Source organism: Oryctolagus cuniculus, chromosome 18 (genome assembly GCF_051225735.1).
Source record: "Oryctolagus cuniculus isolate XC-2025 breed Fujian yellow rabbit chromosome 18, ASM5122573v1, whole genome shotgun sequence".
NCBI classification, from domain to species: Eukaryota; Metazoa; Chordata; class Mammalia; order Lagomorpha; family Leporidae; genus Oryctolagus; species Oryctolagus cuniculus.
This window is the reverse complement of record NC_142884.1, coordinates 1,474,095-1,486,655: the sequence shown is the minus strand read 5'-3', so window position 1 is coordinate 1,486,655 and position 12,561 is coordinate 1,474,095. Positions and strand designations below refer to the sequence as shown.

The 12,561-nt window shown below is 48.4% G+C and overlaps 1 pseudogene; it reads left to right on the top strand.

The window, feature by feature from the left end:
* The first annotated feature begins 7,703 nt into the window (after positions 1-7,703).
* Positions 7,704-9,610, top strand: LOC149120685 (uncharacterized; annotated as a pseudogene).
* Positions 9,611-12,561: the final 2,951 nt, after the last annotated feature.

The window sequence follows — 12,561 nt, the reverse complement described above, 5'->3', positions numbered from 1 at the left end:
AAGACCTTTCTCTCTGTCTCTCTCACTGTCCACTCTGCATGTCAAAAAAAAATTTTTTTTTAATGAAATAAAAATTGTTTTCCTGGTGTTGGCATTGTGCTGGCAGCCATTGTCTGCAATACTGGCATCTCAGGTAAACACCAGTTCAAGTTCTGGCTGCTCCACTTCTGGTGCAGCTCCCTACTAATGTGGCTGGGAAAATTGCAGAAGATGGCGAAGTGCTTCCAGCCACATGGGAGACCTGGATGGAGTTCAGGGTTCCTGGCTTTGGCCCAGCCCCAACCATGTGGCCATTTAAGGAGTAAGACAGCAGATGGACAATCTCTCACTGTCTGTTCTCTGTAACTCTGCCTTTCAAATGAATAAATAAATCTGTAAAAAATCATTTAACTGCATATGCCAGAGTTATTTCTTGACTGTTTTCTTGGTCTACATGTCTATGTATAAATAATATACATAAATAAATACTCTTAACTCAGTTTTATGTCCTAGGCTAGAGGCAAGTCAGTTCCTTTTTCGGAGCAGCTGATCATGTCCACACTTCCAACCACTTCTGTTATCGTGCTGTCACATTCTGAGCCATATACCAGCTCAAACTATTTACTAATCCATAGCAACCTGGGAAACTTAGATAACCCAGTTGGCTCCCCTTCCATAAGCTGACCCCCATGGGTCAGGTTGCATCAGGCAGTCACAGATTCAACTCCCCATGAGGCCCTGCCCAAGTTCTCTCATTCCTACCTGTAAGTAACAGTTCTGCCTTTGGTGTATCCAAGAAATGGTCTGTTTCTTGTCAGCAAAGGAACTTTTAAATCTTGCAAAACCACTCCACACCCTGGAGAGTACAAGTGCAGTGAATATTGGCGATGTCTAATTGACCTAACCTCCATGAGGACCGGCAGGTTCAGACTGAAGAAACACTTAGGAATGAAGACAATGTGGTAGTCTTCCCTGTTCAACATAATAACAGAAGAAAGCTCTGGAGATTAGCTTTGTAAAGGAGACAGCCAGAAGTTGAATTTATTTTTTTTTTTTTTTTTTTTTTTTTTTTTTTTTTTTTTTTTACAGGCAGAGTAGACAGAGAGAGACAGAGAGAAAGGTCTTCTTTTGCCGTTGGTTCACCCTCCAATGGCCGCCGCGGCCGGCGCACCATGCTGATCTGAGAGCAGGAGCCAGGTGCTTCTCCTGGTCTCCCCTGGGGTGCAGGGCCCAAGGACTTGGGCCATCCTCCACTGCACTCCGGGCCACAGCAGAGAGCTGGCCTGGAAGAGGGGCAACTGGGACAGAATCCGGCACCCGGACCGGGACTAGAACCTGGTGTGCCGGCACCGCTAGGCGGAGGATTAGCCTATTGAGCCGCGGTGCCGGCCCAGGAGTTGAACTTTGTACATGAAAAATTGATATTAGGGCTATTCTCTGCATTGTCAGATACATGACAAATTTTTGTGAATTATGCTGCCCTTTGGAACTTGCCTGGGACCTTTGCCAGAGTTGCATCGTTGCCAGTGCTGTTACAAAAGTCATCTCTCTATCAACTGGCCGAGATCCACAGCGCGTAATACCTTAGTCACTGAAATGCTCAGGCACAGCAGCATGCTGAGTTGTCCTTTTGTCTGCAAGATTTACCAGTCATTTGAACCCTTTGGGGTCGCAGTCCCTCCCTCAAGTTGGTTTGGGTGTGGATATCAGCTTTGGACAGAGGACTTAGGTTGGCTTTGGGTGACAGCTTGAAGAGATTTTCCTCCTCCCGGGGCATTACTGGTTATCCTTTGACTCTTGGGATGAATTTTTCCAACCTGCTAAACTCCCCTGCTGGTTTTTGTAATACTACAGGCCACATTTAAGCTACCTTTAATTTGGGGGTATTTATTCACTATCTGTTGTAGGTTTGGAACAATGTTGGTCTCTGCTAGAATGAAATAATAAGCAGTTTGCATGGGACCTCTATTTTGTTTAATGTTGAGGAAAGAACAGGAAGACAAAGATAACTCACCCGAATTCAGAGCAATTTGCATTACTGCATGAGACCTTCTAGAAAAATCTGAACTTCTACTTCTGTCCTTAATAAAAGATTATTCATATTTTGCAAAATCACTTTGTGAATGGAGCAATTGCCTTAACATCTTGAAGGCATTTGACAGTAACATGAGTTGAGTGTACACAGATTTCTCATATTCCTTGCCTGTTGAGGGATAGGTATCTCTTGAGACCTGCCTAGAAGCTGTGTATCCAGAACTCAAAAGCTGTGTAAGTAGGTGTTCCTGCTGTAGATATTCAGAGTCAGGAAACAATATTCTGTGAAGAAATGGTGGTTGGATTGATAGGAAGTAGAAGAGAGCGCAGTAGAGTATAAGCCCCCTCTGAAAGGGCATCTGCAGATGTCCCTGTAACTGTGACTTTGTGGAATGACGTAGTGTGGAAATTCCACAGTGTACCTCCTGCAGCCAAAGGGACCATCAGACAAGTCATCCAAAAATATTAATGGATTCCTCATAGCCCTCCTGGGCTATCAATTTCATACCATAGTTGCACGAATAGTAACCTCATGACAGAGAAAGAAATGTTACAGTCTAAGAATGGATCTTCTGTGACCTTCTGTAGCCATCGTCTGTCTCAGGTGGATATAAATGGCCTTCATTGCTCCCCAGTTTTTGTTTCCCAAGACATTGGGGACCTACTGAAGATGTGGGGACTGTGTGCATGGGGAGTCAATGCACTTTTTGCCATCTCTTATTTTTCTAGGGGAAGGGGACATCCGCATGTTTTGTGGAATCCTTAACAAATTTATTGAGGGATACTTGACATATATTGAACTACATCCATTAAAAGTGTAATATATGTTTTCATGTATGTATGTCCCATGAGAACTTTCCTAAAACGTCCTAATAATAAACTTAGCTGTTGCTCCAGATAGTTTTATTTGACTATTTTGTATTTTCTGTCTCTCAGCCTTGCTCACTTTCCCAACCTTAGGTAGCCATTGATTAGTAACTCTACAGGTTAGTTCCCATTTTCCAGAATAGAATAAAAGGAACCCTACTGTTATGCTTCTGTGGATTATTTTGTTAAGTATATTTTAAAAAAGATTTGTTTATTTATTCAAAAGAGTTACACAGAGAGAGGAGAGGCAGAGAGAGAGAAAGAGAGGTCTTCCATCTGATGGTTCACTCCCCAATTGGCCACAACAGCCGGAGCTGCGCCGATCCAAAGCCAAGAGCCAGGAGATTCTTCCTGGTCTCTCACCTGTGTGCAGGGGCTCAAGGATTTGGGCCATCTTCCACTATTTCCCTGGCCATAGCAGAGAGCTGGATGGGAAGTGGAGCAGCCAGATCTCGAACCGGCATCCACGTGGGACAGTATCTAGTTTCTTTTTTTTTTTTTTTTAATTGTGGGGAGCAATCCGGACTAGACTAAGTTACTGGAATTAAGACTTATTCTATGCACCTGCTCTCCCACAATATGGCGCTGGGAGAGGAGAAAACAGCTTCTACGCAGCTGCCTCCAGTTCAACCAATAAACTGTAGGACTTGCTCCTGATTGGTGGAGAGCAGCGTACTCGGCGTGTGGGCAGCCGAGTTAGGATTGGCGGAGCAGGACTATAAAGGAGGAGAGAGACGGCATGCACGAGGAACATCTAAGGGGAACACCTGTGCAGCCCCCGAGAAAGCCGGCCGGCGGTGTGCCGCTCCCCTGCGGAAGTGGGGAATGTGGCCAGGGGGAACCGCCCTTCCACGGAGGTGGAAGGGATAGTAGCCAACCCGGGAAGAACCAGCAGCAAACCCGGGGAGGGCTGAGCAGACGAAAGAACAGCGCAGGGTCCTGTGTCGTTCCTCCACGAAGAGGGGGAGCGACATAATGGTGCCGTGACTCGGATAGGAAACCCAGGACGGATAGGAAACCCAGGACGGATAGGAAACTTAGGAGGGAAGAAGTGGAAAATGCCGGAGAGAGAGACTAGCAAACAGCCTAGGGAAAAGCCGGACGAAAAAGGTGCCGGAAGAAGCTATTGAAAGCCTAGGCATAGACTCAGATACGGACTACGGGGGGAAGCTGGGAGAAATCTCTAAGGTCGAAAGCGAAAGTGAAAGCTAGAACAAACAGACTCGGATGCGGACTGTGGGGAGAGGCCAGGAGAAATGAGGGAGGAGTATTGTTGGAAGAAAACTTAGGGAAACATACCGGGTAGAGAAAAATGTTAGGGAAATTGAAGCCGCGGGGGGCAGGCCAAGGCGGAGACGAAAGCCACTTTGGGATTCTCAAGTTAGCCCGGGAATAGGGGGCGAAAAGTTAAAACCAGAAGCGGAAACGTAAGCCTGGTTGGGATCCGTCTGATTAGCCCGGGGAGCAAAGGACGGGAAGCCAAACCGTGGGGCGGAGACGTAAGCTGGGTTGAATTCGCCAGGCTAGCCCGGGGAACTTTGATTGAATGCTAGTGTCGGAGACGCAAGCTACGCTGTGTGACTCGCGGAAGCCGCCGCGTGCAGAGAGAGCATGGGGCGTGAATAGATAGGGAACGCGGGGCTGGCGCGAGGCCGTGGTTCAGACGTGAAAGGGCTAGTGAGAGACCGCGGAGTGTGCGCGCAAAGCCGAGCCGCGCAGAGCCGGGAGCCCGCCGGCGGGGCGAGGCGCCGGGAAGCCGCGCGGAGCCGTGAAGCTGCCACCGGGCGGGCGCCGGGAAGCCGCGGGGATAAGAGAAACAGAAGTTTAGAAGTAAAATGAGAGAAATAGGAATGCTGGAAGATAGAAGTAAAATGGGAGAAATAGGAATGCCCAGAGATAGAGAAATAGAGAAATAGAAAGGCCTCCCCTCAACATGGCAATGAGAAAGCTTGGATTTGGTCTGCCTGATTAGGGAGGCGGTGAGCACCTGCGGGCGGCTAGCAGCTTATGCGCCGCAGGTCACCGAAGACAGGCACGAATTAACATCAATAAGGCCTCCCCACAATACAACAATTAGAAGGCTTGGATTCGGTCTGCCCGATTAGTGAGGCGATGAGCACCTGCGGCGGCTAGCAGCTTATGCGCCGCAGGTCACCGAAGATAGGCACGAACCAACACTAATAAGTCTCCCCCACAATACGGCAATGAGAAGGCTTGGATTCGGTTTGCCTGATTGTTAGGGCTTGTAAGCCCCTGCAGGCAGAGCAGAGCATGCGCTGCGGGGCACCGAACACAGGCACGCATCAGCGCCTAAAAACCTCCTCACAACATGGCGAAGAGAGGACCCGGATTCGGTTTTCCTGATTGATAGGACTTGTAAGAACCTGTGGCAACTCTAGCAAGTAGAGCAGAGTGTGTGCCGCGGGACACCGAAGACAGGCGCATATCAACGCCAAAAAATAAAAAGAAAGGGGGATCTGTGGGGAGCAGCCCGGACTGGACTGAGTTACTGGAATTAAGACTTATTCTGTGCATCTGCTCTCCCACAATATGGCGCTGGGAGAGGAGAAAACAGCTTCTACGCAGCTGCCTCCAGTTCAACCAATAAACTGTAGGACTTGCTCCTGATTGGAGGAGAGCAGCGTACTCGGCGTGTGGGCAGCCGAGTTGGGATTGGCAGAGGAGGACTATAAAGGAGGAGAGAGACGGCATGCACGAGGAACATCTAAGAGGAACATCTAAGGGGAACACCTGTGCAGCCCCCGAGAGAGCCGGCCGGCGGTGTGCCGCTCCCCTGCGGAAGTGGGGAATGTGGCTAGGGGGAACTGCCCTTCCACGGAGGTGGAAGGGACGGTAGCCAACCCGGGAAGAACCAGCAGCAAACCCGGGGAGAGCCGAGCAGACGAAAGAACAGCGCAGGGTCTTGTGTCGTTCCTCCACGAAGAGGGGGAGCGACATAATGGTGCCGTGACTCGGATAGGAAGCCTAGGCAGCGTTCAGTGTTGCTCCTCCACGAAGAGGGGGAACGACATTTAATAAAGATTTATTTTATTTATTTGAAAGAGTTACAGAGAGAGGTAGAGACTGAGAGGTCTTCCATCTGCTGGTTCACTCCCAGATGGCTGCAACGGCTGGAGCTGCGCGGATCTGAAGCCAGGAGCCAGGAGCTTCTTCCAGGTCTCCCACGTGGGTGCAGGGGCCCAAGGACTTGGGGCATCTTCTGCTTTCCCAGGCCATAGCAGAGAGCTGGAGTGGAAGAGGAGCAACCGGGACAGAATCCGGTGCCCCAACTGGGACTAGAACCTGGAGTGCTGGCACCGCAGGTGGAGGATTAGCCTAGTGAGCCACGGCGTCAGCCCCAGCACATAGGTTGTATCTTTTTAAAAATCCATGACAAATATTTCGGATATAAAGTCATATGTTTACAAAAATGTTTTCACCAGGTTGGAGCACAATGACTGATCATTTGCGCAAGAAAAATCACTACCCCTGCCCCCGTAATGCTCTGTGTGGGGTCTTTTTCTTCTTGTCTCTGGTGCGATATACTGAAGCAGTCTCTAAAAGCTTCAATCTAGGCGAACTTGACAAGCAACAGAACAGCTGGCAGCTGGAAGTGAGCGCCCACCTGTCCCTTGGGATGTGTATCACTTGGAGACTTGCAGTAGTTCCCAGGAAGGCTTTCACAGAGTTGTTCTAGACTGCACTCAGGGAAAAACCTGATTATTTTCCTTTTAAGAGCCAGTAAACCCTCTCCCAATCACTGGGATCCCAGAATTCCATTTCCCAAAGCCACTCCCAGGCTTCGGTGCCGTGGGAACCACGCTACCCAGAAGCCTCTGCCGAGGCGAGCGGATTCCCCGAAGGCCTAGCGGGTCTTTACCCACACGTGCCCGCACGGCGCGTGTGGGCGGGACCTCCGGCGACGCCCCCGTGGCGGCGCTCTGATTTTCGGTGCACTGACCGAGGGGTCGCGGAGCGGTAAGGCGGGAGGCCAGGCCTGGACTCCGCTGCGCGGGGACCCGCGTGAGGTTCCGCCGAGCAGGGTTGGGGCCGGTGCCCTCAGCTCTGTCCCGGTCACCCGTCGCCCCCGCACCGCCCTCCCTGGCGCGGTTGGCGGAGGCCGCCCCCATGAAGTCCACTCAGGTGGGTGCTGTGTCCGCGGGCCCTCCGCGTCTCAGCACCAAGCCTGGACGGAGCGGAGCCTGCCGGGTTCGTTGCTGGCCGGGGAGAGCAGCGTCGGGACCTGGGGCGGTCCCCTTCCAGCCTTCGCGACGAGAGGCGGGGGGCTCCCGCCCTGGGCCGGCGGCCTTGGGGAAGCACGGGTGTCCATGCTGCGGGAGGGTGAGGTGGGGTCTGGCCTGGGGCGCTGGGGAGGGAGCTGCTAGCCCGCAGCTGTTGGAAGTGGAGAGGAGCGGCGCGTTAGCTGAAGGCAGGGAGACCCAGAAGGGGCCACTGCAGAGACCCACGGGAACCGAGGACGGCGGAGGCGGAGCGTGGTGATGTGTTGGGTAGATCTGCCGCGAGTGGGCAGGGACGGTCTGGCCTGAAAACCTGGAGGAGTGGGGGTGAGGAGTCCGCGTGGGAGCCCGCTCACGGGAGCTCGTGGGTTGGATTTTCGATGTGGTGGTGAGCATGCCACGAGATGGAGACGTGACGCGTGGTGGATGTGGATTCCAGAGGTCAGGGAAGGTCACTGGTCTGAAGCCCTCAGGATTAGACGCATGGGCTGGGCCGGGCCTGGGCCTGGGCCTGGGCCTGGGCCTGGGCCTGGTGGTCGGGGTGAAGGGGGAGAGCGTGTGGCGGGCTGCTGGTGGGGACCCTTGATGCTCCCTCCTGAAGGGACAGGGGACGAGAGTTCTGGTCTATGTGTCTGCAGAGGGCGTCCGGGCTGCCGGGAGGAGGTGGCCTGGGGTGCAGACAGTTGTGAGGTGGTGCAGGCTCCATCCTGGGTACTCAGCAGACCCCAGGGCCTCTTTCTGAGGGATAAGGGGACGGTCAGCTGGACTGGTGGATGAACCATTCCACACCCAGGCTTTCTGATGTCCTCCCTTCCAGTCATGGGGTCCCAGCAGCCACTCTAAAGACCGTTACCGAGCTGGCAGGCCGTGCTGGAAACCAGTAGCTGCCCTGCCTGCTCGGCACCCCCCCCCCCAACTCATATATAAAACACATCGATTTAAATACGTATTAACTTAAATCTTTCCAAATATGAACATGTAGCTAGGCAGTTGGAAGTGAATGTAATTGGGGCCAGCACTGTGGCATAGTGGATTAAGCCGTGCCTGCAGTGCCGCCATCCCATATGGGCGCTGGTTCGAGTCCCTTGCAGCGAGTGGAAACTGCACAGGGACACGCAGGGCAGGGAGGTCTTTCAAAGTGGAAAAACTCATCACAACTGCAGAGAATGCAGGGAAGAATTTTGCAATCAACATCTGTTTATTGAGCACCAAAAAACCCACGTTGGGGAAAGGTCATATGAGTGCAGTCAGTGTGGGAAATTGTTTAGGTACAACTCCAACCTCATTAAACATCAGCGAAATCATACTGGTCAAAAGCCTTACAAGTGTACCGAGTGTGGGAAAGCCTTCAGCCTCAAATACAGTGTGCTGGAACACCAGAAAATTCACACTGGAGAACGGCCCTACGAGTGCACTGAATGCAGGAAGGTGTTCGTTAGAAAGTCCCACCTGGTTCAGCACCAGAAAATCCACACTGAGGGGTTCTTTGCACAAACGTCTGATGCTGTTGAACACCAACTACTGCACACTAGGCCAAGGCCTTACAGATGCAGCCAGTGTGGGAAGGCTTTCCTTACACAGTCACATCTTGTTGGTCATTGGAAAATCCATACTGGAGAACGGCCGTATGGATGCACTGAGTGTGGGAAGTCCTTTATGTTCTACGCTCATCAGACATCAAAAGGTTCATAATGGCGATAAACCTTATTGTTGCAGTGAATGTGGGAAATTCTTCACAGACAGCTCCGCACTTCTTATTCATCAGAGAGTTCACACTGGAGAAAGACTTTATGAATGCAGTGAGTGTGGGAAATTCTTGAAATACCGCTCCACACTCATTAGGCATCAGAATGTTCACACTGGAGAAAGGCCTTATGAGTGCAGTGAATGTGGGAAATTTTTTATGGACAGCTCTATACTCATTCATCAGAGAGTTCACACTGGAGAAAAGCCTTATGAATGCAGCAAGTGTGGGAAATTCTTCAGGTATTGTTTCACACTGAACAGATATCAGAGGCTTCACTCTGGAGAAAGGCCTTATGAGTGCAGCGAATGTGGGAAACTGTTTATGGACAGCTGTACACTCAGTAGTCATCAGAGAGTTCACACTGGATAAAGGCCTTATGAATGCAGCAAGTGTGCGAAATTCTTCAGGTATCGCTCCACATTTGATACACATCAGAGAGTTCACACTGGAGAAAGGCCTTATGAGTATAGTGAATGTGGAAAATTCTTTAGACACAACTTGAATCAAATTAGGCATCGGAGAAATCACATTGGAGAAAGGCCTTATGAATGCAGCAAGTGTGAGAGAGTTTTTAGCCAAAATTCCCACCTCATTTGACATCAAAAAGTTCACACCAGAGAATGAACTTTTGAGTGCAGGAAATGTGGGAAACTCTTTATGGACAGCTCCATACTCAGTAGTCATTAGAGTTCACACTGGAGAAAAACCTTATGAGTGCCATGAATGTGGAAAAGTACAACTCTAGCCTCATTAAACATTGGAGAATTCACACTGGAGAAAGGCCTTATGAGTGTAGTGGATGTGGGAGAGTTTTTTTTTTTTTTTTTTTTTTTTTTTTACAGGCAGAGTGGACAGTGAGAGAGAGAGACAAAGAGAAAGGTCTTCTTTTGCCGTTGGTTCACCCTCCAATGGCCACTGTGGCCGGCGCACCACGCTGATCCTATGGCAGGAGCCAGGTACTTATCCTGGTCTCCCATGGGGTGCAGGGCCCAAGCACTTGGGCCATCCTCCACTGCACTCCCGGGCCACAGCAGAGAGCTGGCCTGAAAGAGGGGCAACCGGGACAGAATCCAGCACCCTGACTGGGACTAGAACCCAGTGTGCCGGTGCCGCAAGGCGGAGGATTAGCCTAGTGAGCCACAGCGCCAGCCTGTGGGAGAGTTTTTAACCAAAACTCCCACCTTACTCAACACCAAAAAGTTCACACCAGAGAAAGAACTTCTGGGTAAAGTGAATGTAGGAAGACATAGGTAGAAATCTCTGATTTAGCTCTGGTATCTATTTTGAAATTTAATTGTATGATATAGGCGACAAAATCACCATCTTAACCATATTGTACAGTTCAGTAGTGTTGTTGTCATTAATAATGCATAATGAAAATATAGACATCTTCATCCCTGAAAACATTCCTTTTTCCTTACTGCACTGAGCTCCTATCTCCTGTTTGCGTATTTTACTACACCAGGTGCCTTATGTAAGAAAAATTAAGTGTTAGTCTTTTTGTGACTTACTTTGTATCATATTTTCCTTCACATAATGTCTTCAAAGTTCATTTCAGTAGTAGAATGGGTCAGAAGTTCCAGTCCTTTTGAGACTGAGTGGTTCCATTCTACGTATGTACTATTTTTAAGTACCCACTCATCCATCAAAGGGCATTTGGGTTGTTTCCATTTTCTTCCTTTGTAAATAATGCCACTATTAGCACTAATATACAAATATCTCATGGAGACCCTGGTTGAAGTACTTTTAGGTATGTACCCTGAAGTGGAATTGCTACATTATATGTTAATTACATTTTAAATTCTTTGAAGTGCTATTCCCCAAGCAGCTGCACTATTTTACATTTCTACCAACAGTGCAATGGTTCCAACTTTGCATATCATCCTCTTCACCTTTTATTTTCTCATTCTCTTAAGTAAATTATTATGTATGGTAGCTATTTGAATGTGAGGTGTTACCTCATTGTGATTTTGATTTGCTTTTCCCTAACAGTGGTGGTGAACATCTTTTCATCTTTTTTTTTTTTTTTTTGGCTAATTATGTATGTGCTTTGTAGAAAAGTATTTATTTTTAACTGGGTAATTTGTAAAGGATTTTTGTTGTTGAGATGGAGGAGTTCTTTAAGCCTTAAAGACTATGAATCCTTTATTGGATATGTGGTTTTCAGATATTTTCTTTTTTCTGTGATCATTATGCCCTTTTAGGAACAAGATTTTTAAAATGCATACCCCGCATACTTATTTTATGTTTCTTATGTTTTGGATTCATGTCCAAAAAATTACTGGTAAATCCAATGATAAGAAGCCTTTTTCTATTTTCTTCTAAGAGGTTTATTGCTTTAGGTCATATAATTTTATCTAGTTGGGTTCATTTTTTTACATGGTATAAGGTAAGATTCAGCTTCATTCAATATCCAGTTTTTTGAACACCATCTGTTCAAGACACTTTTAGAAAATGAATGGTTTTGCCACTCTTGTCAGCATAAATATGATTCTTTCTGAGCTGTTTTTTCTACTCCATTAATCTGGTTTGGTTGTGGACATCAACCAGATATGGTTAGAAGCTGCAAGCTTACTTTTGCAGGTGGCTTATAGAGACTTTCATTTTTCAAGGGTATTATGGGTTGGTTTTTGATGGTTGCGATGAATTCTTCATTCTCCATGTCACCTAGCCAACCCAGTAACCACCTGTGTTAAGTTTTTGTGATGATAAGGGGCATATTGTTTAAGCTGTATATTTACTCTTGGGAATCCTCAAGATGGTTTTCTGAGTCCCTCACCTATGTGTGATCCAGAGGAAATACCAGGAGGACAAAGAACAGCTCTCAATTCACATTAGGCACAATTTATTGCTTCAGAATTATCCTGTGAAAATGAAGAACTTCTGCCCCAAACTTTTTGCCTTGTATTCTAAGGAGGTTTGTAGTTCCACGTCAGCTTGAGGCTGGGACAGTTTGATGGTCCCAGGCCATATGGCAATAGCATGAGTTGGGTTCTTTGTAAATATGGATGTCCCATATTCTTTGGCATTGCATAGGGATGGCTGTCTCATGATCTGCTAGGCCCTGAAGTGAAAAATCAGGTAGGTGTGTGTCCCTGGCTGCAAGATGTACAGCAGCAGTTTGAGAACCATGTTACATACAGGAACAGTGGTTGGGTTGATGGAACCAGTCCAAACTAGAGTGGAATGAGTAAACACTTTTGTAAAAGGGTATCCAAAAATGTCATCGTACTTAGGGCTGTGTTTTACAAGTGTGTATAGAGGTACTCAAGTCCTCCAGGTCTGTGTGTCTCCTGTGGCCAAGGTTGATACCAGAGCCACTAAAAACTAGGTTTGGTGTATTTTTATATTTTTCAAGGCTGTTGAAACTACTGTGGCACTGGCAGGGACTTCATGACTGAAGGAGGGTCCTATAGGAGTGAGTCTTTTCTGGCCTGTCCATAATTCCTCATGAATCGTGACATGATCATCTTCATCGGCTCCAGTTTTTGTTACTACAGGTTCAGAGCTGACCTAAGACATTGGGAGAGGATGGTCATCTTTTATTTGAGAGGTAGAGTTACACAGAGAGGGAGAGACAGAGAGGTCTTCTTCCATTTGCTAGTTCACTCTCCAAATGGCTGCAATGGCCATTAGGAGGTGGGCAGATAGGAAGCCAGGAGCCAGGAGCTTCTTCTGGATCTCCCACATGGGTGC